Source organism: Gorilla gorilla, chromosome 1 (genome assembly GCF_029281585.2).
Source record: "Gorilla gorilla gorilla isolate KB3781 chromosome 1, NHGRI_mGorGor1-v2.1_pri, whole genome shotgun sequence".
In the NCBI taxonomy this organism is placed as follows: domain Eukaryota; kingdom Metazoa; phylum Chordata; class Mammalia; order Primates; family Hominidae; genus Gorilla; species Gorilla gorilla.
Genome location: NC_073224.2, coordinates 181,460,787 through 181,485,030, shown reverse-complemented (window position 1 = coordinate 181,485,030; position 24,244 = coordinate 181,460,787). Strand labels below are relative to the sequence as shown.

The 24,244-nt window shown below is 37.3% G+C and overlaps 1 protein-coding gene across 15 annotated transcripts in view; it reads right to left on the bottom strand.

Annotated features, from left to right (window-relative positions):
• Positions 1-24,244, bottom strand: part of OMA1 (OMA1 zinc metallopeptidase) — an 86,077-nt gene that overhangs the window by 38,792 nt on the left and 23,041 nt on the right. The window lies entirely within an intron of this gene.

Here is a 24,244-nt window from a genome sequence, read left to right as displayed (position 1 = left end):
ATATAAAAGTACATTAGTACTTTTTAAAAGAATATATGTAGATCTTGTGTATGTACAATTCCATCATACACTCATATACATACTCATACGTATATACTTGTATATGCATAGAACATATCTGAGAAGCTATTTAAGAAACTGTTAACAGTAGCTACCCTAAGAATGTACCTGAGGTATCTGATAGTGGAGAGGGAGCAGGACTTTTATTTCTGAACTATATTAAAATACATTATTTTATAATTAAAATTATTTTTAAATCCTCCATAAGGTGGATTATTAACAAATATTTTATTAATTTGTTCAATTTATTCACATTTCTTAACTTATTCTTTCTATAATAAGTAACTGGAAAACAAGTGGTTATATTTCCCAATGATTTTATTTTTGATTAAAACTAAGAAAAAATATATATACGAGGGAGGAGCCAAGATGGCCGAATAGGAACAGCTCCGGTCTACAGCTCCCAGCGTGAGCGACGCAGAAGACGGGTGATTTCTGCATTTCCATCTGAGGTACTGGGTTCATCTCACTAGGGAGTGCCAGACAGTGGGCGCAGGCCAGTGGGTGCGCGCACCGTGCGCGAGCCGAAGCAGGGCGAGGCATTGCCTCACCTGGGAAGCGCAAGGGGTCAGGGAGTTCCCTTTCCGAGTCAAAGTAAGGGGTGACGGACGCACCTGGAAAATCGGGTCACTCCCACCCGAATATTGCGCTTTTCAGACCGGCTTAAAAAACAGCGCACCACGAGACTATATCCCACACCTGACTCGGAGGGTCCTACGCCCACGGAATCTCGCTGATTGCTAGCACAGCAGTCTGAGATCAAACTGCAAGGCGGCAGCGAGGCTGGGGGAGGGGCGCCCGCCATTGCCCAGGCTTGCTTAGGTAAACAAAGCAGCCGGGAAGCTCGAACTGGGTGGAGCCCACCACAGCTCAAGGAGGCTTGCCTGCCTCTGTAGGCTCCACCTCTGGGGGCAGGGCACAGACAAACAAAAAGACAGCAGTAACCTGCGCAGACTTAAATGTCCCTGTCTGACAGCTTTGAAGAGAGCAGTGGTTCTCCCAGCACGCAGCTGGAGATCTGAGAACGGGCAGACTGCCTCCTCAAGTGGTTCCCTGACCCCTGACCCCCGAGCAGCCTAACTGGGAGGCACCCCCCAGCAGGGGCACACTGACACCTCACACGGCAGGGTATTCCAACAGACCTGCCGCTGAGGGTCCTGTCTGTTAGAAGGAAAACTAACAAACAGAAAGGACATCCACACCGAAAACCCATCTGTACATCACCATCATCAAAGACCAAAAGTAGATAAAACCACAAAGATGGGGAAAAAACAGAACAGAAAAACTGGAAACTCTAAAACGCAGAGCACCTCTCCTCCTCCAAAGGAACGCAGTTCCTCACCAGCAACGGAACAAAGCTGGATGGAGAATGATTTTGACGAGCTGAGAGAAGAAGGCTTCAGACGATCAAATTACTCTGAGCTACGGGACGACATTCAAACCAAAGGCAAAGAAGTTGAAAACTTTGAAAAAAATTTAGACGAATGTATAACTAGAATAACCAATACAGAGAAGTGCTTAAAGGAGCTGATGGAGCTGAAAACCAAGGCTCGAGAACTACGTGAAGAATGCAGAAGCCTCAGGAGCCGATGCGATCAACTGGAAGAAAGGGTATCAGCAATGGAAGATGAAATGAATGAAATGAAGCGAGAAGGGAAGTCTAGAGAAAAAAGAATAAAAAGAAATGAGCAAAGCCTCCAAGAAATATGGGACTATGTGAAAAGACCAAATCTACATCTGATTGGTGTACCTGAAAGTGACAGGGAGAAGGGAACCAAGTTGGAAAACACTCTCCAGGATATTATCCAGGAGAACTTCCCCAATCTAGCAAGGCAGGCCAACATTCAAATTCAGGAAATACAGAGAATGCCACAAAGATACTCCTCGAGAAGAGCAACTCCAAGACACATAATTGTCAGATTCACCAAAGTTGAAATGAAGGAAAAAATGTTAAGGGCAGCCAGAGAGAAAGGTCGGGTTACCCTCAAAGGGAAGCCCATCAGACTAACAGCGGATTTCTCGGCAGAAACCCTACAAGCCAGAAGAGAGTGGGGGCCAATATTCAACATTCTTAAAGAAAAGAATTTTCAACCCAGAATATCATATCCAGCCAAACTAAGCTTCATAAGTGAAGGAGGAATAAAATACTTTACAGAAAAGCAAATGCTGAGAGATTTTGTCACCACCAGGCCTGCCCTAAAAGAGCTCCTGAAGGAAGCGCTAAACATGGAAAGGAACAACCAGTACCAGCCGCTGCAAAATCATGCCAAAATGTAAAGACCATCGAGACTAGGAAGAAACTGCATCAACTAATGAGCAAAATCACCAGCTAACATCATAATGACAGGATCAAATTCACACATAACAATACTGACTTTAAATGTAAATGGACTAAATTCTCCAATTAAAAGACACAGACTTGCAAGTTGGATAAAGAGTCAAGACCCATCAGTGTGCTGTATTCAGGAAACCCATCTCACGTGCAGAGACACACATAGGCTCAAAATAAAAGGATGGAGGAAGATCTACCAAGAAAATGGAAAACAAAAAAAGGCAGGGGTTGCAATCCTAGTCTCTGATAAAACAGACTTTAAACCAACAAAGATCAAAAGAGACAAAGAAGGCCATTACATAATGGTAAGGGGATCAATTCAACAAGAGGAGCTAACTATCCTAAATATATATGCACCCAATACAGGAGCACCCAGATTCATAAAGCAAGTCCTGAGTGACCTACAAAGAGACTTAGACTCCCACACATTAATAATGGGAGAATTTAACACCCCACTGTCAACATTAGAGAGATCAACGAGACAGAAAGTCAACAAGGATATCCAGGAATTGAACTCAGCTCTGCACCAAGCGGACCTAATAGACATCTACAGAACTCTCCACCCCAAATCAACAGAATATACATTTTTTTCAGCACCACACCACACCTATTCCAAAATTGACCACATAGTTGGAAGTAAAGCTCTCCTCAGCAAATGTAAAAGAACAGAAATTATAACAAACTATCTCTCAGACCACAGTGCAATCAAACTAGAACTCAGGATTAAAAATCTCACTCAAAGCCGCTCAACTACATGGAAACTGAACAACCTGCTCCTGAATGACTACTGGGTACATAACGAAATGAAGGCAGAAATAAAGATGTTCTTTGAAACCAACGAGAACAAAGACACAACATACCAGAATCTCTGGGATGCATTCAAAGCAGTGTGTAGAGGGAAATTTATAGCACTAAATGCCCACAAGAGAAAGCAGGAAAGATCTAAAATTGACACCCTAACATCACAATTAAAAGAACTAGAAAAGCAAGAGCAAACACATTCAAAAGCCAGCAGAAGGCAAGAAATAACTAAAATCAGAGCAGAACTGAAGGAAATAGAGACACAAAAAACCCTTCAAAAAATCAATGAATCCAGGAGCTGGTTTTTTGAAAGGATCAACAAAATTGATAGACCGCTAGCAAGACTAATAAAGAAAAAAAGAGAGAAGAATCAAATAGACACAATAAAAAATGATAAAGGGGATATCACCACCGATCCCACAGAAATACAAACTACCATCAGAGAATACTACAAACACCTCTACGCAAATAAACTAGAAAATCTAGAAGAAATGGATACATTCCTCGACACATACACTCTCCCAAGACTAAACCAGGAAGAAGTTGAATCTCTGAATAGACCAATAACAGGAGCTGAAATTGTGGCAATAATCAATAGTTTACCAACCAAAAAGAGTCCAGGACCAGATGGATTCACAGCCGAATTCTACCAGAGGTACAAAGAGGAACTGGTACCATTGCTTCTGAAACTATTCCAATCAATAGAAAAAGAGGGAATCCTCCCTAACTCATTTTATGAGGCCAGCATCATTCTGATACCAAAGCCGGGCAGAGACACAACCAAAAAAGAGAATTTTAGACCAATATCCTTGATGAACATTGATGCAAAAATCCTCAATAAAATACTGGCAAACCGAATCCAGCAGCACATCAAAAAGCTTATCCACCATGATCAAGTGGGCTTCATCCCTGGGATGCAAGGCTGGTTCAATATACGCAAATCAATAAATGTAATCCAGCATATAAACAGAGCCAAAGACAAAAACCACATGATTATCTCAATAGATGCAGAAAAAGCCTTTGACAAAATTCAACAACCTTCATGCTAAAAACTCTCAATAAATTTGGTATTGATGGGACGTATTTCAAAATAATAAGAGCTATCTATGACAAACCCACAGCCAATATCATACTGAATGGGCAAAAACTGGAAGCATTCCCTTTGAAAACTGGCACAAGACAGGGATGCCCTCTCTCACCACTCCTATTCAACATAGTGTTGGAAGTTCTGGCCAGGGCAATCAGGCAGGAGAAGGAAATAAAGGGTATTCAATTAGGAAAAGAGGAAGTCAAATTGTCCCTGTTTGCAGACGACATGATTGTTTATCTAGAAAACCCCATTGTCTCAGCCCAAAATCTCCTTAAGCTGATACGCAACTTCAGCAAAGTCTCAGGATACAAAATCAATGTACAAAAATCACAAGCATTCTTATACACCAACAACAGACAAACAGAGAGCCAAATCATGAGTGAACTCCCATTCACAATTGCTTCAAAGAGAATAAAATACCTAGGAATCCAACTTACAAGGGATGTGAAGGACCTCTTCAAGGAGAACTACAAACCACTGCTCAACGAAATAAAAGAGGATACAAACAAATGGAAGAACATTCCATGCTCATGGTCAGGAAGAATCAATATCGTGAAAATGGCCATACTGCCCAAGGTCATTTACAGATTCAATGCCATCCCCATCAAGCTACCAATAACTTTCTTCACAGAATTGGAAAAAACTACTTTAAAGTTCATATGGAACCAAAAAAGAGCCCGCATCGCCAAGTCAATCCTAAGCCAAAAGAACAAAGCTGGAGGCATCACACTACCTGACTTCAAACTATACTACAAGGCTACAGTCACCAAAACAGCATGGTACTGGTACCAAAACAGAGATATAGATCAATGGAACAGAACAGAGCCCTCAGAAATAATGCCGCATACCTACAACTATCTGATCTTTGACAAACCTGAGAAAAACAAGCAATGGGGAAAGGATTCCCTATTTAATAAATGGTGCTGGGAAAACTGGCTAGCCATATGTAGAAAGCTGAAACTGGATCCCTTCCTTACACCTTATACAAAAATCAATTCAAGATGGATTAAAGATTTAAACGTTAGACCTAAAACCATAAAAACCCTAGAAGAAAACCTAGGCATTACCATTCAGGACATAGGCGTGGGCAAGGACTTCATGTCCAAAACACCAAAAGCAATGGCAACAAAAGACAAAATTGACAAATCGGATCTAATTAAACTAAAGAGCTTCTGCACAGCAAAAGAAACTACCATCAGAGTGAACAGGCAACCTACAACATGGGAGAAAATTTTCGCAACCTACTCATCTGACAAAGGGCTAATATCCAGAATCTACAATGAACTCAAACAAATTTACAAGAAAAAAACAAACAACCCCATCAAAAAGTGGCTGAAGGATATGAACAGACACTTCTCAAAAGAAGACATTTATGCAGCCAAAAAACACATGAAAAAATGCTCATCATCACTGGCCATCAGAGAAATGCAAATCAAAACCACTATGAGATATCATCTCACACCAGTTAGAATGGCAATCATTAAAAAGTCAGGAAACAACAGGTGCTGGAGAGGATGTGGAGAAATAGGAACACTTTTACACTGTTGCTGGGACTGTAAACTAGTTCAACCATTGTGGAAGTCAGTGTGGCGATTCCTCAGGGATCTAGAACTAGAAATACCATTTGACCCAGCCATCCCATTACTGGGTATATACCCAAAGGACTATAAATCATGCTGCTATAAAGACACATGCACACGTATGTTTATTGCGGCATTATTCACAATAGCAAAGACTTGGAACCAACCCAAATGTCCAACAATGATAGACTGGATTAAGAAAATGTGGCACATATACACCATGGAATACTATGCAGCCATAAAAAATGATGAGTTCATGTCCTTTGTAGGGACATGGATGAAACTGGAAACCATCATTCTCAGTAAACTATCGCAAGAACAAAAAACCAAACACCGCCTATTCGCACTCATAGGTGGGAATTGAACAATGAGATCACATGGACACAGGAAGGGGAATATCACACTCTGGGGACTGTTGTGGGGTGGGGGGAGGGGGGAGGGATAGCACTGGGAGATATACCTAATGCTAGATGACGAGTTAGTGGGTGCAGCGCACCAGCATGGCACATGTATACATATGTAACTAACCTGCACAATGTGCACATGTACCCTAAAACTTAAAGTATAATAAAAAAAAAAAAAAAAAAGAAATCAAAAAAAAGAAAAAAATATATATATATACTATACTGACTAAAATGTACTCTCAAAAAGGTTTATAATAGTGTAATTGTGAAACCCCAAAAGGCAAATATATTAATAGAACACTGCATGCTAGTCAGCATCCATGCTACATCATTTCTTAACAAATACCATTAAAACATTTCCAAATGTTAGCAAAATAAAAAATTTTAAATTCAAGTAAATCTTATTCAATATTTAAAGAAATATAATTCCTTAAGACCTCCGAGTATTCTAAGTTGAAAAGAATTCAAGGTACTTTATACACTACTGCACAGATATGGATATACATGTTTATATGTATATAAACAGGAATACACAAGATAAATGTATATAACAAACAAATATTATTCATGTTTGTACACATATAAATACATATCTATATATGCAAAATGTGTGTGTGCTTATGTGTAAAATATGTATGTAACGTATATATCTATAAAGAAATAATTATTTGATGCTGAATTAGAAACACCCAGAGGACTATGCCCCTCAGTAATAGGTAATCACATTCACAATAAAAATACAGGCTGAGATTAACAAGTATTCTTCTCAAATAATTCATAAAAATATAAAATGACTTGAAAGAATTCTAACACAAACAAAAAACCCCTCTGAAAACTGGAAGATAAACATTTGAATGGACTACAAATTCACGAATTATCTAACATGAAGTTTGTCTGCTATACAAACCAAAGGCATACTTATCTCATTTTTTTAGCCTAAAACTGTTAATCAAAAGACAAAATATTTCCCTATTCAATCTCTAAGTAACACAACTGAAGGGAATCTTTAAAGCAATATTTGATATGCAGAAATAGAAAAAGAAATTAATTATCCCTACAGACTAGAAAGTATTCCAAGCTAAAAGTATTAAAAGGGGACTTGAGATATCTACTTTAATGTTAAGATAAGAGTGTTGAGTTTGTCTGTACTTCTCAAACCCAGTTCAAAGACCCACTAAAGTCAGATAATTTTGTTTCCAAAATGAGTATTTTATTTACATTTTTCCAGTTTAGGAAAAATAAGTAACAGGGTGACATCAGCAAGATGGAAGAATAGGACGCCCTGAACCCTCCTTCCCCACATGAACACACTGATTCAACGATAATATACAAATTCCCTTTGTGAGAAATCCTGAAACTAGGTGCAATGCTTCTGCACCTGCACAAGTACGAAATGAACAACATCAAACCTGGTAGAAAACTGGAGACACCCTCTTGCCATAATCTGTGAGAGCAATTATGTACCCCCAATACAGCACCATATGATCATAAGAACACCTGCAGCTCCCCACCACTCCTTGGGGAAGGAAAAACTTGGCTTGTGTATCTAACATTCCAACTTTTCTAAGAGCTGCCCTAGGAACTGGCTTCTGTCTTGCCAGCCTTGTAGCACTGATGGAATCTAAAACGCCCTAGATATCTAGGGGCCAGTGATAATGTGACAGAAGTTTGAACAAGCACACAAGCAGTTGCCATGACCACTCCCTGAAGCTCAGCATGAAATGAGTTGGAGAGAAACTCCAGAGCCCAGCTTCTCCTGGGGCAGGGCTCGGGGAAGAGGTAGATCACGTGTCCAACATTCTAACATTTCTGAGGGCTGTCCAAGGGACTGGCTTCTGTCTCATATGTCTTGTAGCACTGATAGGACCCAGCATATGGACCAGATGGACCAGACAGGACCCTAGACGCCTAGGCACCACTAAGAACAAAGACAGCACTTTGGACTAGCATGAAGGTTTGAGAGGTTCTGGGAATCTCTGCTGTGCTGACTGGTGAAGATCTTCTCCTGTACAAAGACAGTCTGTAAAGGCTAAGAGGTTGCTGTTTTTTCCTAATGTGTAGATATCAACAATAAGAGTGAAAAAAATAAACAGAGAAATATGTACCAAAGGATGAAGATAAATCTTCAGAAACTGACCCTAATGAAAGAGAAATATATTACTTATCTAACAAGAGAATTCAAAATAACCATCATAAAGACACTCAATGAGGTCAGTACAATGTATGAGCAAAGTGAGAATTTCAACAAAAACTCAGAAAATGTAAAAAAGCACTAAACAGAAATTCTGAAGCACACTCCTAAACAACATACTCCTGAATAGCCTATGGGACAAGGAAAAAAAAAAACAAAAAGAAAATGATTTTGAGACAAATGAAAATGAAAACACAATATAACAAAACTGATGGGATACAGCAAAGGCAGTTCTAAGAGGATAGTTTATAATGATAAACACCTACATTTAAGAAAAAAAGAAGAAAGCAAGCAAATAAACTAACTTTATACCTGTAAGATCTACCAAAAAAAAAAAAAAAAAAAAGGACTAAGCCCAAAGTTTACAGAAGGAAGGAAATAATAAAGATTAGAGCATAAATAAAGGAAACAGAGAATAAAAAAATAGAAAAAAATTAAAGCTAAGAGCTTTTTGGGGAAAGATTTACAAAATTGACAAGTCGTTAGAGTAATTAAGAAAAAAAAAGACTTAAGTGAACAAAATCAGAAACAAAAGAGGACACATTACAACATACCATTATAACTGATACCATACAAAGGATCATAAGAGACTACTGTGAACAATTATATGCCCACAAATTGGATAACCTAGAAGAAATGGATAAACTCCAAGAAATATACAACCCACTAAGACTGAAAAAGAAATAGGAAATATGAACAAATCTATAACTAATGAGATTGAATCAATTATAAAAAAACTCCCAACAAAGAAAAGCCCAGAACCAGATGACCTCACTGGTGAATGCCACCAAAAACATTTAAAGAATTAATGTCAATGACTCTCAAAGTCTTCCAAAAAATTGAGGAGGGAACACTTCCAAACTCATTTTATGAGGCCAGCATTACCCTGATACCTATGCCAAAGACACTACAAAAAAAAATTACGGGCCAATATCCCTGATGAACATAAATACAAAAATTCTTAACAAAATACTAGCAAGCCAAATTCAAGATCATATTGAAAGGATCACACCTCATGACCAAGGAGGATTTCTTCCTGGTAATCAAGAATGGTTCAACACACAAAAATCAATTAATGTGATATACCACATTAACAGAATAAAAAAAACATGATCATCTCAATAGATGCAGAAAAAGCACTTGACAAAATTAAACATTCTTTCATAATAAAAACTCTCAAACACTAGAAATAGAAAAAAATTATCTCGACATAATTATAGCTATATATGAAAAGCCCACAACTAGCATCACACTTCATGGTGAAAAACAAAAATTTTTTCCTCTAAGTCTAGGAACAAGGCAAGAATGCCCAATCTTACCACTTCTGTTCAATACAGCCCTGGGAGTCCTAGCCAGGGCAATGAGGCAAGAGAAAGAAATAAAAGGCATTTAAATCAGAAAGAAACAAGTAAAATGATTTGCAGATGATATGATCTTATAAGTAGAAAACTAAAGACTCCACACACACACTCAAAAACCCTGCTAGAACTAATAAATAAATTCAGTAAAGTTAGGATACAAAAATCAGCATACGAAAATCAGTTATGTTCTACACACTAACAACAAACTATCCAAACAGGAAATTAGGAAACAATTCCACTTACAGGAACATTAAAAAGAATAAAATACTTATTAAACCAAACTAAGGAGGTGAAAGCCTTCTACACTAAAAAGTATCTGAAAAAAACTGATGAAAGAAATTAAAGACAACTCAAATAAATGGAAAGACATCCCATGTTCATGGATTGTAAGACTTAATATTGTTAAAATATCCATACCACCCAAGGTGATCTACAGATTCAATGAGATCGCTATGAAAATCCCATTGGCACTTTTCTTATAGAAACAGAAAAAAAGATCCTAAAATTCACATGGAACCGTAACTAACCCCAAATCGCCAAAGCAATCTTGAAAAAGAGTAAGACTAGAGGCATCATGCTTCCTGATTTCAAAATATATTACAAAGCTACAGTAATTAAAACAGTATAGTATTAGCAGAAAGATAACCGTTAAATGAATGGAACAGAATAGAGAGCGCAAAATTAAGCCCACACAAATACAGATCTTTGATGAGGGTACCAAAAATATACAATGGGAGGCCAGGCATGGTGGTTCATATCTGTGATCCCAGCAGTTTGGGAGGCTGAGGCACATGGATTGCTTGAGACCAGGAGTCCAACACCAACCTGGGCAACATGGTGAAACCATCTCTACAAAAAATTAGGCAGGTGTGATGGTACACGCCTGTGCACCAAGAGGCTGAGGTGGGAGGATCACCTGAGCCTGGGAAGTCGAGGCTAGAGTAAGCTGTGATCACATCACTGCACTCTAGCCTGGGTAACAGAGCAAGACCCTGTCTCAAAAACAAACACACACACACACCCTCCCCCCACAATGAGGAAAGAGCAGTCTCTTCAACAAATGGTGCTAGAAAAACTGAATATTCACATGCAAAAGAATGAAACTGGACCCTTATCTTACACTACACACAAAAACCAACTAAAAATGGATTAAAGATTTAAATGTAAGACCTAAAACTATAAAACACCTAGAAGAAAATATAAGGGAAAAGTTTCATGACTTTGGTCTTGGCAATGATTTTGTGAATATGACACCAAAAGCACAGGAAACAAAAGGCAAAAATAGACAGGTGGAACTACCAAAAAGCTCTGCACAGCTAAGGAAACAGAGTGAAAGGCAATCTACAGAATGGGAAAAACCATTTGTATACCAAATAACTGATAAACAGTTAATTTCTAAAATATATAAATAATTTCTACAACTCAATAGCAAAAAACCGAATTTAAAAAAATAGGCAAAGGATCTCAATAGACATTTCTTCAAAAAAGACATTCAAAAGTAGGTAACAAGTATTAGAAAAAATGTTCAATATCACTAATCATCAGGGAAATGCAAACTGAAATCAAAATGAAATATTACCTTACACCTGTTAGGTTATCTATCATTGAAAAAAAGAGACATAAGTGTTGGCAAGGATGTGAAGAAACTGGAACTCTTGTACACTGTCTGTGAGAATATAAAATGGTGTGGACTTTATGAAAAACAGTATGAAGATTACTCAAAAAATTTTTAAAAAGAACTATCATTATGATTCAGAAATCCTACTTCTGGATATTTATCCAAGAGTTGAAATCAGGATCTCAAAGGGATTTGCACTCCACATTCATTGCAGCATTATTCACAATAGCCAAGATGTGGAAACAACCTGAATGTTTATCAACGAATGAACAGATTAAGAAAATGTGGTATAAACATACACTGAAACATTATTTGGCCTTAAAAAAGGAAATCCTGTCATATGCAACAATACGGATAAACCTTGAGGACATTAAGCTAAGTGAAATAAGCCAGTCACAAATGGACAAATACTAGACGATTCCACTTACATGTGGTATGTATCTAAAGTAGCAAGCTTGTAGAAGTAGAGAATAGAATAGTGTTTGTCAGGGAGTGGAAGTAGGAGGAAATGAGGAGTTGCTATTCAATGGATATAAAGTCTCAGTTCTGCAAAATGAATAAGATCTAGAGATCTGATATACAACATGTGCCTATAGTTAAGCATGTATTGTAAAATTATAAATTTAAGAGGGTAGATCTCATGTTAAATGTACTTACTAAAAAAGAGAAAAAAAGTAACGATAGACCAAAATAAAGGCATTTTTAAAATAAATACTCAGTTTATCACAAGTCTAACTCTTTTGCTTCAAGAAAAGTATTATAGAAAACTAAGAACTTATTAAGCAACTGATATGATTTGGCTGTGTCCCCACCCAAATCTCGTCAACAACTGTCATCCAAATTGTAATTCCCATGTGTCGAGGGAGGGACTTGGTAGGAGGTGACTGGATCATGACAGCAGTTCCCCCATGCTGTTCTCGTGATACTGAGTGAGTTCTCATGGGATCTGATGGTTTTAAAAGGCAGTTTTCCCTGCTCTTACACACTCTCTCTCTCTTCTGCTATGTAAGACACACCTGCTTCCCCTTCCACCATGATTATAAGTTTCCTGAGGCCTCCCCAGCCATGGAGAACTGTGAGTCAATTAAACCTCTTTCCCTTATAAATTACCCAGTCTTGGGTATTTCTTTACAGCACTGTGAAAATGGACTAATACAGCAACTAATTCAGTCTAACTCATTGCTTCAATAAAATTATTGAACTGAACTAAATAACTTATTAAGCAACTGTAAGTACACGAAGAAAGAATTAGACTCTAGGTAACCTTTCCTTCTTAAAAACAGAACTAATAATGGCTACCGCTGGCCAGAGAAACATAAGAAAATATGTGTCAGTGAAATACTTTGGTCCTAGAATATTTTTTGAGACTGTAAACTAAGATAATGGAGAGACTACAGGTTTTAGAATCGGAAATCTCTGGGTTCAAAATACTGATTATTTTATTTATTAACAGTCACTTATATGACACCACATGCCAAGCATTGTTTTAAGTGTATTACAAATATTAACACATTATATTAACTCATTTAATCCTTATAACAACCTCATGTGGTAAGTACTGTTATGACCCTCACTTTACAGATTAGATGAAGAAACCAAGATCCATGGTGACTACATAACTTGACAAAGCTCAAACAGCTAGTAAGTGACAGAGCCATAATTTGAACCCAAGTAGTCTGGTGACAGAGTTTTTGCCCCTGGGTCAATAATTTAGTCTCTAGGAGTCTCAGATTCATCTGTAAAACTAAATTAAAGCAGTGAATTGTCAAGTTAAAATGTGATAATTCTTGCAAAGCAGCCAGTCCAGGACTCAGAACACAGCGGACACTATTTCTACCTTCCTTTCCCCTGGTGAGCAACTGGAGGCCTATGGTAATTGCAAAATGCTATGTTTGGTCCTAAGTGATGATGTCATGAATTTACAAGAAGGTTCTAGTACAATCCAGAGAATATAAATGTATATGAATATGCATTAAGGAACATATTGAGAAAGAATTTGCTACTATTAAATTATAAATTCAGTGGGATATGATATTCATAAAGAATACAGCAGTATAAAAATTGTTCTTATAATTTCACCATTTCCCAATGCCAAAACAATACTAGAGAAATATGTATAAATAGATCTAGACCAAGTAAAAGCCTAACTGTACCATTACCTGTAGCCAACGTTTTCATTAGAAATGCAAAGATGAAAAGTATCTCTGAATTTTGCTGTCTGTATTCACTAGACACTCCAACAAAGCTCCTGTTAGCCATCACCCCCTTCCAAAGGTAAATCCTGACACTGAATGAATCTGAATCTTTTTTTAGGAAACCATTAACACCCTATACTTGTCCCAGTCATTGTAGCATCCTTTCCTGTATTCCACATAGACATGTGATAGGTAAAATAATCATCTGAGACAATACTACAAAGGATTGTGGCAGGGGGAGCTGGGCTCCTACAGCTAGAAAAATACACTGAGGCTGTTATAAGATTTAAAGGGACCAAAACAGATATAAAAATGATCATTATTTTAGAGGCAATACCGCAGAAAACCAAAATTGTTTCCAGCAGGCAAATATAAGATGGAAAGTTCCCTTTCAGAAATGAATGTACCTCCACTTTGGGAGAGGGAAACCTTACTGTCTATGAGAGCTTTGCCAAGTTACTTAACTCCTCCATCCCTCAGGTTTACCTATACCTCAAAGGGTTGTTATGAAGATCAAAAGAATAAACACATGTAATACACTCAGGACAGTGCCCAGCACATTAAAAATGTTAATGATTATTATACACTACAATCATCATTGTCATCATCTACCAGAAACTAGTTCATTTCAGTCTCACATACTTCCATAGGTTCATCATTTTCCAATATTGCTGATGGCATCACTTCTTAAAGCTCATTTTATTTTGTAATCCACTTATTCTCTAAACAACATTTTTCCAGGAAAAATTTAAAATTGCTCTTTTCCAACTAAATGCAACATAATCTTGAGATAATTTCAGCTAAGCCATTCTCAGTATTTGCCAATCCCTCACACCAAGAGAAAACTTAACTTATCAAAAATACTTCATGTGCTCCAACATAAAAATGAAAGACATATGTTGGTCATTTAATCTTAATTTTTTGCTCAATTTTCTGCATCTTTTGATTGCCAGCAGGTCATTTCACCAATCAATATAATAAATTAAGTTTTAATAAATTTTCATGTTACTTTTTTCCCTCTATCTTAGGTAAAGTTTTATCATAAGACTCAACAGCTGAAATCATAGCAATGAAAAATCAGATGAATACACACAAGCCTGTCTCATTTTTCTGGGTGATAAAATTAAGTTCCAAATAATGTATGTATTATGAAAGTTACTTTACAACATACCTATTAAATAAGATGGTCTCCTTACTTACTGATTCTTTTCTTTCTTAAAAGAATCATTAAGCAAAGAACCTAAAACAGTAACCCAAATAAAACACAAAGATACTTTGCTGTGATGAAAGCTCAGAATACTAACCTGAAAAATAAGAACTAAGGGTCTTCCTACTAACTAGGTATAGGTTATTAGATAAATCACTTCACATCTTTAGACTCTGGTTTTCTTATCTGTAAAATGAGAAGGTATATTAAATTAGCTCCAATCTTCCCTCCTGCTCTAAAAGTCTATGATTCTACAAGGTACTATGTTAAATAAAGTTTAGAATTTGAAATTTTCTCATTTCTGTGATAAAAAGTAGATTTTGCTTATTACCTAATGCCCTCACTAGATGGTGCTATTGGCACGGTTATCTCAGGTTACTTGAGGAAACTAGCAGGCCGCGTTTCCCAAAAGGGCCACTTAACAGGCTTTGGGGATTACTCCCAGTAAGTGCTTTCCAGGCCACTATAGGATATTTATTATCCCCATTTCCCTCACATTAAACATCAATAATTCCCCCCACTTCCCCAATAACTGTGACAATCAAAAACAATCATACACAATGTCATCCTAGAAGGCTAGCCCAGTTCAGAACCACTAAAAGAATATCAGTTTTCTTTTCCAAACTTAATAAATTGTTACAAAAAAATTAAAACTGATAGTTTAGTTGCTTGTGAAATTTTTAAAAAGTCATTTCTATAATGACTGCAAAGTGTCAAAAGCTCTTTACAGTGACAAATGAATATTCATACCCCAAAAGATCAAATACTTAACAGGACCTCTTTTGTCAGCCGAAGACTGAACAGCTTGTTACTCTATGCTTAATTTACATGTTGGTCTTACCAGTTATTACTAATTCTATATTAATCATTCCGATAATTTATATAATGACAAATGCCTTCCAAATGAAAAATTAAAAGAACTCCTATAAAAACATAAATTTGCCCAATAAAATCACTCATAGCCAGTAGCAGAGGAGCAGCAGAGAACCCTAGGGAAAGTGGGCTGCCTACTTTGAAAGAGGCTTCATGAGTAACATCGTTTTTGGGAATTTTGCATGTTGAAACCTCATAAATCCAATGGGACTGCATATGACCAATAGAACCATCTCTCAGAAATAGTTCCCAGTGACCAAGCTCACAAGATTGACATAAAACAGAATGCCAACTTCTTAATTTACAGAGATAACTACAGCTGCCCAAACCAGCAAGAGCACATGCATCTATGTCCTTGGGTCAGGACTTTCTCTCCCTTTTAGGCATGCTACAGAGGAAGCCAGGCTGTAATCAGAAGGTTGCCTAGGAAGGAGAGAATTAAGAAAAGGAGGATTATGTTGACATGATTTGAATGCTACAATGGCAAGAAGTCAAGGGAGTCTGATGCTTCAAGGTCCAGAAAAAGGATACAAGCCACAAATAAGAATCAAGTCCAGGATACCCAAAATAACTCTTTGATGGAAGTACTATCATTATTCTCACTATTCAGACTACAAAACAGATTTGAAGAGGTTAAGTCATTTGCTACAGTCATGTGGAGGAGACAAGAGCTCAAACACACATCTGGACTACTGAACCCAAAGTCCTGACCCCTATGCTAGACAAGGTGTAAAATCCTTAAAATTGCTAATAAAGAAGTTTCTGCCTATCCTTCAGTTTTATCTGTTGCCATTGGTGCTCTTGAATTCTGTTGACATTTTAACCACAACAAATTTTCAATTCCTGGAATAAGCCATTGCTTCTCTTGCCTTTGAACACACCATGCCAAACACTACACCTATCAACATCTTCATCAGGATAATTACTATTTATCTTTCAGATCTCCATTTTATCTATTTCTTTCTCAGTCTAATCCCAAGACTAAGTTTTCCTACGTAATTTGATGTAACTTGAGAGATCCCTCAAGTTACATCTCTGCTACATTCTCCCATGGAAAGAATGTTTCCTGTATCGCCAATTCATAATACTTCAAACTTTGTTAAAATTATTTATTAAATTTCTGTCTCTTGAATTCTAATGTCATGAAGATATTATGTATCCCTATAATCTGGAAGTTAATTACATTCAATTAATAAATGAAAATCATCATAATGGATCAGAGAAGAGCTAGCACCTAGGTCTGTAAGATCAAACTGTCTTCTGATTGTATTAATGTAAAATGTCAATCCAAAGTGGGGGATTGGTCAGGTGAGAAAGGGAAAAGTCTGGAGGAAAATTCTGGTCAATGTCTTCTTAAAGCCTTATCTTAAGAAAGTGAGTATCAGGCCGGGCACAGTGGCTCACGCCTGTAATCCCAGCACTTTGGGAGGCCAAAGTGGGTGGGTCACCTGAGGTTGGGAGTTCAAGACCAGCCTGCCCAACATGGAGAAACCCCGTCTCAACTAAAAATACAAAATTAGCTAGGCATGGTAGCACATGCCTGTAATCCCAGCTACTCAGGAGGCTGAGGCAGGAGAATCGCTTGAACACAGGAGGTGGTGGTTGCTGTGAGCTGAGATCGCGCCATTGCACTCCAGCCTGGGCAACAAAAGTGAAATTCCGTCAGAAAGAAAAGAAAAGAGGAGAGGGGAGAGTGGAGAGGGGAGAGGGGAGAGGGGAGAGCAGAGAGGGGAGGGGGAGGGGGAGGGGGGAGAGGGGAGAGGAGAGAGGAGAGAGGAGAGAGAAGAGAAGAGAAGAGAAGAGAAGGGAAGAAAAGAAAAGAAAAAAGAAAAGAGAATATCATCATAGCTTACTAGATCTGTTTCTTACTTGTGGCAGGGTGGAGAATGGAATGGAGGGGAGTAGGACTGGAGTCAATGAAAGCTATCATGAGCCTGGTACAGAAGTTTAGGTAAAAGATGCTAGTACTGGAGATGGGAACATACTGAGATATATTTTATAGATAGAACTGCCAGGTCTTGGTGAAAAAATTAAGAGTAAATGATAAAGAATGAATAACTAAGGAGGACTCCAGGTTTTTTTTTTCCAAAAGCAACTGAATAGAGGGTAGTATATTCATTGGGAAAAGGGAGACCAGAAGAAAAACACATGTAGGGAGAAATTAAGAATTTAATATTGAACATACTGGGTTTGAGATAATGTATCTGTGAAATAAAGAAGAGGAGATAGCAGACAGTCCTTTTAAGATAAATGATTAAAAGACACGAGCTCTAAGAATTTTAATTGTATTAAGTGTATGAGATAGGTCCAATACTGTTCCTATCCTACAGATAAGAAAAGTTGAGGCACAAAAAGGATAAATAACTTGATCATAATCACACAGCTAGTACTCTCTCTGGGAAAGCAGATTCTCAAACTTGGCAGTATAGTTCCAGAGTTCATGCATTATCTCTACAGTTATTGCTCGCTTCTTTGGCAATTGATTGATTACCCCACACTACAGAGACCCCAGAAAGATTTAGTATTTGACTTCCAAGAAAGAAAGGTTGAGATGTAAGGGTCATAACAGAGAATTTTTAAAAGTCTCCACAATGAATGGGAAAACCCTACTCCCTTTTCCACTGCCAATCCTCAAACACTGACAAACCAGTTTTTTTACTTGTTTTTTATTTTTGTGGGCACTTGGTAGGTTATATATTTATGGGTTACATGAGATATTTTGATAGAGGCATGAAATGTATAGTAATCACATCAGGGTAAATGGGGTACATCCAACAGCCAGTTTTTACAGGATTCATCTGCAGACACTTGAATGACCACAGAGGAAAGGCCAATATACATTCTACGGGAAGGTTCCCCAAAGAAAGAGCTAGATCGCTGTCCTATAATCTTACAGTAGAGCTCATCATCCCAGCCTATGCAAACTCACCTCAGGCTCTGAATGAGTGAAGAGATCTGCTATGCTCTAAGTGACCACTTAGCACAGAGAATACCTCTGATGGAAAAAAATATATATCATTCAGAGCCAACAGAACTGTTTATATGAAATATCCAGCTTTCAATCAAAAATAAGCAACCATGCCAACAAACAAGACCAAAGCCAAAAACAGACAACAGAAACGGACCCAGCTATAATACAGAGATTAGAGTTAAGAAACATGAATTTTTTAAAAAAAATATGATTAACATATTCAAGAAAATATAAACAAAGAAACATACGACAAAATGGAGAATTTCACCAGAGAGGTGAAATTTATAAAAGAGCATCAAAGGGATATTCTAGAATGAAAAGACAAAGTAACTGAAATTTAAAACTCAAATACGAATTTAATGTAGAACAAATACAGCTAAAAATAAGATTAATGAACTTCAAGATAGGTAGTGGAAAACATACATTCTGATACATGGACAGTCAGAGGTTAAGTGATTAGCCTATTGCATGTTCTCATTCATAAGTGGGAGCTAAACATTGACTACACATGGACACAAAGATGGGAACAACAGACACTGGCAACTACCAGAGGGAAGGGGGAAGGAGGGGAGCAAGGGTTGAAAAACCACCTTTTGGGTACCATGCTCACTACCTCGGGGAGAGGATCATTTGTACACCAAATCTTAGCAACGTGCAATTTACCCACGTAACAGACCTGCACATGTACCCTGGAACCTAAACGTTGAAAAAAATAAAAAATAAAAGAGCAAGCCACAGAATGAAAGAAAACACTTGCAAGACACATATCTGACAAAGAACTTGAACCTAGCACATATGTGAAAAACTCCTACAACTCAAGAATAAGAACACAAACTTCTTTGCCCAATTTGAAAATGGGAAAAATATCTGAGAAGATAATTCACAAAGGAATATAAATGAAGTGCCAATAGACACATAAAAATGTTCCACATTATATAAATAATTACAAATAAGAAATGCAAATTAAACAAATAGACTAACTTTTCCCCAAAAAAGGGCAAAGATAAAAACAACAGCAATGTTCTGTTTACAAGGGCTACACACACAAGAACACAGGAAGTTTGAAAATCAGAATATTAAAGATTTACCATGCAAGCACTAACTGAAAGAAAGCTGAAATAACAATACTAAAAGGAAAAAGTGGACATTAGGCAAGAAGTATTACTAGAGACAGTGATTTTATTGCAAGAAAAGGATCAATCCACTAGGAAAATCTAACAATCTAACAAGTATGTATATTAAAGATACTTTTAAGATGTACATGGCAAAAATTAATAGCCCTAAAAGGAAAAAAGAAAAATCTACAACCATAATGAAATATTACCAAACCTCTCTTGATAACTACAAAAAAAGGAAAAAAAATCAGCAAGAATATAGAAGATCTGAAACAACAAAATTAACACACTTGGCAAAACTGACATCCACAGAACACTGCACCCGCAATGGCAGGATCCACTTTCAAGTGCACATCATTTTGACAAAATTGATCACATCCTGAGCCACAAAGCAAGACCCAACCCTTTTCAAAGGATTCCAATCATTCAGTATATTATCCAATCAGAGTGTAACTAAGCTAGAAATCGAAAACAAAAGGTAACTTTAAAATCATCAAATGTTCAAAAACTAAGCAATATACTTCTAAATAACCCATGGGTCAAAGAAGAAACCACAGTGAAAACAAGAATACATTTTAAACTGAAGAAAAAATACATATCAACCCTTGCAACATGACAAGTAAAGATGCTCTCAGAGGAAAATGTACGGCCTTAAATGTATGTACTAGAAAAAAAAAAGAGTTTAAAATAAATGATGGTAGTATTCATCTTAAGTTAGGGAAAGAACCGCACATGAAACCCAAAAAATGAATGCAGAATAATGAAAAAAAATGGTAACTGACATAACAGAAAACAATTATATAATAGAGACAATAAGCAAACCCAAAAGATGGTCTTGAAAAGACTGATGAAAGTGATAAAATCTAGCAAAAAAAAGACAAGACAAAGATCACCAATATTAACAAAGGGGACATTTAAAAGATACATGTAAAATAACAGGTATCCTTCAGACATTAAAATATAATAAGAGTATATTAAAACAACTTCATGCCAATGATTTTGAAAATTTAAACAAAAATTCCTAGAAAAACTACAAAAACTGAAACAAGAAGTAGAAAAATCTGAATAGTTCTATATCTATTAAAGAGACCGAATCCATAATTAAAGACAAACTCATGAAGAAATCTTCAGGCCCATATGGCTTTACCCAGGAATTCTCCAAACGTTTAAAAAATAAATATAGCTAATCTTACAAAAACTCTTCTGGAGAAGAGAAAATGAAGAACACTTCCCTGATCAATTTTATGAGGCCAGCATAACTTTGATTCCAAAACCTGACAGGACATTACAAGAAAAGAAAATTCTAGGCGACTATCTCCTTTGAACATAGAGATAAACATCCTAAACTAAGCATTAAACCAATTCTAGCAATATATTAAGGGATAATTGACAAAATTAGGTATATTTCCCCAAAAATGCAACTCAACTTTAAAAAAAATTAATGTAATTTGCCACAATAACAGATTAAAGGAGAAAAATCATATAATCATCTCAATAGAGGCAGAAAATGCAGGGGGAAGGAGAACATCAGGAAGAATAGCTAATGGATGCTGGGCTTAATACCTAGGTGATGAGTTGATCTGTGCAGCAAACCACTGTGACACATATTTATTAACGTAACAAACCTGCACATCTTGCACATGTACCCTGGAACTTTAAAGTTGAAGAAAAAGTGCAGAAAATGCATTTGATAAAATTTAATATATATACATAATTTTTTTAAATCTTAGGATATTAGAAATGGAAGAGAAACTCTTTCATTTGATAAAAATCTATAAAAAGCTTACAACAAACATCATAATGGTGAAATACTGAATGCTTTCTTGCCCTTAAGATCAGGGAGATACAAAGTTGCCCATCACCAGCTTTGTACTAAAGTTTTTGGCTATTGCAATAAAGCAAAAATTAAAAAGTACAGTTGACCCTTGAACAACATGGAGGTTAAGGGCACTGACCCCTCTGTGCAGTCAAAAATCCACATATAACATTTGACTCCCCCAAAACCTAACTACTAATAGCCTACTGTTGACCTTGCCAGTAACACAGTAAATTAACATGTTTTGTATGTTATATGTATTATATACTGTATTCTTACAATAAAATAAGCTAGAGAAAGGAAAATGTTATTAAGAAAACCATAAGGAAAATATATTTACTATTCATTAAGTGGAAGTGGATCATCATAAATGTCTCCATCCTTGTCTTCACATTGAGTAGACTGAGAAGGAAGAGGAGAGTTGGTCTTGCAGTTCCAGGGGTGGCAGAGGTAGAACGGGAGACAGGAAAGGCAGGCACAATCAGTGTAACTTAATGGAGATACTTTGTAATTTCTGTCGTAAAATAAGTCAAAAGCGGTCTTGAATAATCAGAATCCTTCTGCTAGATTGTCTAATGTCAATTTGTTTTCTGGCACTACTATGTCTTTTCTACCTGGCACCATTTTGGAAGCACTCATCTCCATCAAGTCATCCACGGTTAATTCCTCTGATAAGGTGTTTCTATTAGCTCTTGAATTTCTCTAAGATCTGTATCTTGAAACCCTTCACTCCCCACCTTTTTTGCCATATCCATAATCTTTTCATCATTTCCTTGACTGGGCTCTGTGTGGTCACGCACAACATCTGGATAGTTTGCTTCATCAACAGTTTATTATTTCAGGCTTGATGGCTTTCATGGCTTTTTCTATAACAATGATGGAATCTTCAGTGGTGTAAACCTTACAGACTTTCATGATGTTCTAACGGGGTTCTCTTCGATAGCAGTAACAACCTTTCCCTAAAGTACCCTGTTGTACTGAGCCTTAAAGGTCCTTATGGCCCTCTGATCTGAGACTCAACTAGGAATGTTGTGTTTGGGGGCAAGTAGACCATTTGGACGCCTTCAGTGTTGAACTCATGGGGTTCCAGGTGGCCAGAGGAAGTGAGAATGTAAAAAGAACTGGCAGTCCTGGCCGGGCGCAGTGGCTCACGCCTGTAATCCCAGCACTTTGGGAGGCCAAGGCGGGCGGATCACGAGGTCAGGAGATTGAGACCATCCTGGCTAACAGGGTGAAACCCCGTCTCTACTAAAAACACAAAAAATTAGCCGGGCGTCGTGGTGGGCGCCTGTAATTCCAGCTACTCGGGAGGCTGAGGCAGGAGAATGGCGTGAAGCTGGGAGGCAGAGCTTGCAGTGAGCCGAGATCACACCACTGCACTCCAGCCTGGGTGACAGAGCGAGACTCCATCTCAAAAAAAAAAAAAAAAAAAGAACTGGCAGCCTTTACTGGCAAGATAATTCTTAACTTCAGGAACAAAGCATGGATGGAACCAATCCAGAAAAAGCGTTCTCATTGTGTAGCAGGCCTTTTTGCTTTACAACCAAAAGACTGGCAGCTGGTATTATCTTCTTCCTTAGAGGCTCAGGGGTTACCAGCTTTATAGATAAGGAAAGTACTTAGAAATCCAACTCCATTTCCGCAAAACAGTAGAGTTAGCATATCCCTTCTGCCTTAAATCTTGATGCTCACTAATAAATGTCCTTTATGGCATTATCTTTTTTCCAGAATAGCACACTTTCATCTGCATTAAAAACCTGTTCCAGCAGCTATTCTTTCTCCTTAACGATTTTCTTAAAGCATCTGGGAATGCATCTGCTGCCTCTCGGTCAGCAGAAGCTGCTTCTCCTGTTATCTTGACATTTTTAAGCCAAATCTCTAAAACTATCAAACCATCCTTCGCTGGCATTAAATTCTCCAGCTTTAGATCTTTCATCTTCCTTTTAAGTTGTAATATAATGACTTTGCTTTTTCTTGAATCATATTAGAGTCTATAGATAGGCCTTTCTTATGGCAATCCTGCACCCACATAAAAGGTGCATCTTCTATACAAGATAAAAGTCTTTTGCAAAAAGTGCAAGGTTTTCATGCTTGCTGGTAGAGTTGCAGCTATGACTTCACAAATTTTCTTTTCCTTTTTTCAACGGTCCTTATTCTGGATTCGTTTATTTTGAAATGGCAGGCAACCACAGCTGCAGACCTCAATCTACAGTATATATCAAGCAACTCAACTTTTTCTTGTAATATCATGAGTTTACTTCTTGGGAACATTTCCAGTATCACTAGCAGCAACTCATATGGGTCTCATGGTATTATTCAAGGTGTTTACAGTATTGCACTAAACACAATGAAAAATATGCAAGAACTGCAAGAGACCATTTACTAAGATACTCAATTTACTGGAGAGAAAGCTGCTCACATGGAGATGATTAGTGTCTTCTGGTGTTTTAAGTAGATATTCACAATATTTGAGATCACTGCATTAGCAACAGGAAGTGAATACAAAACTATAAGAGTAGTACCACAGGTACCACAGTTAATTCTATGCAGTTATGATTTAATACTGCATCTTTACGTTTGTTTACATTTCTCTCAACTGCAAATGGCACCATGTATGGTCTGTGTAGGCA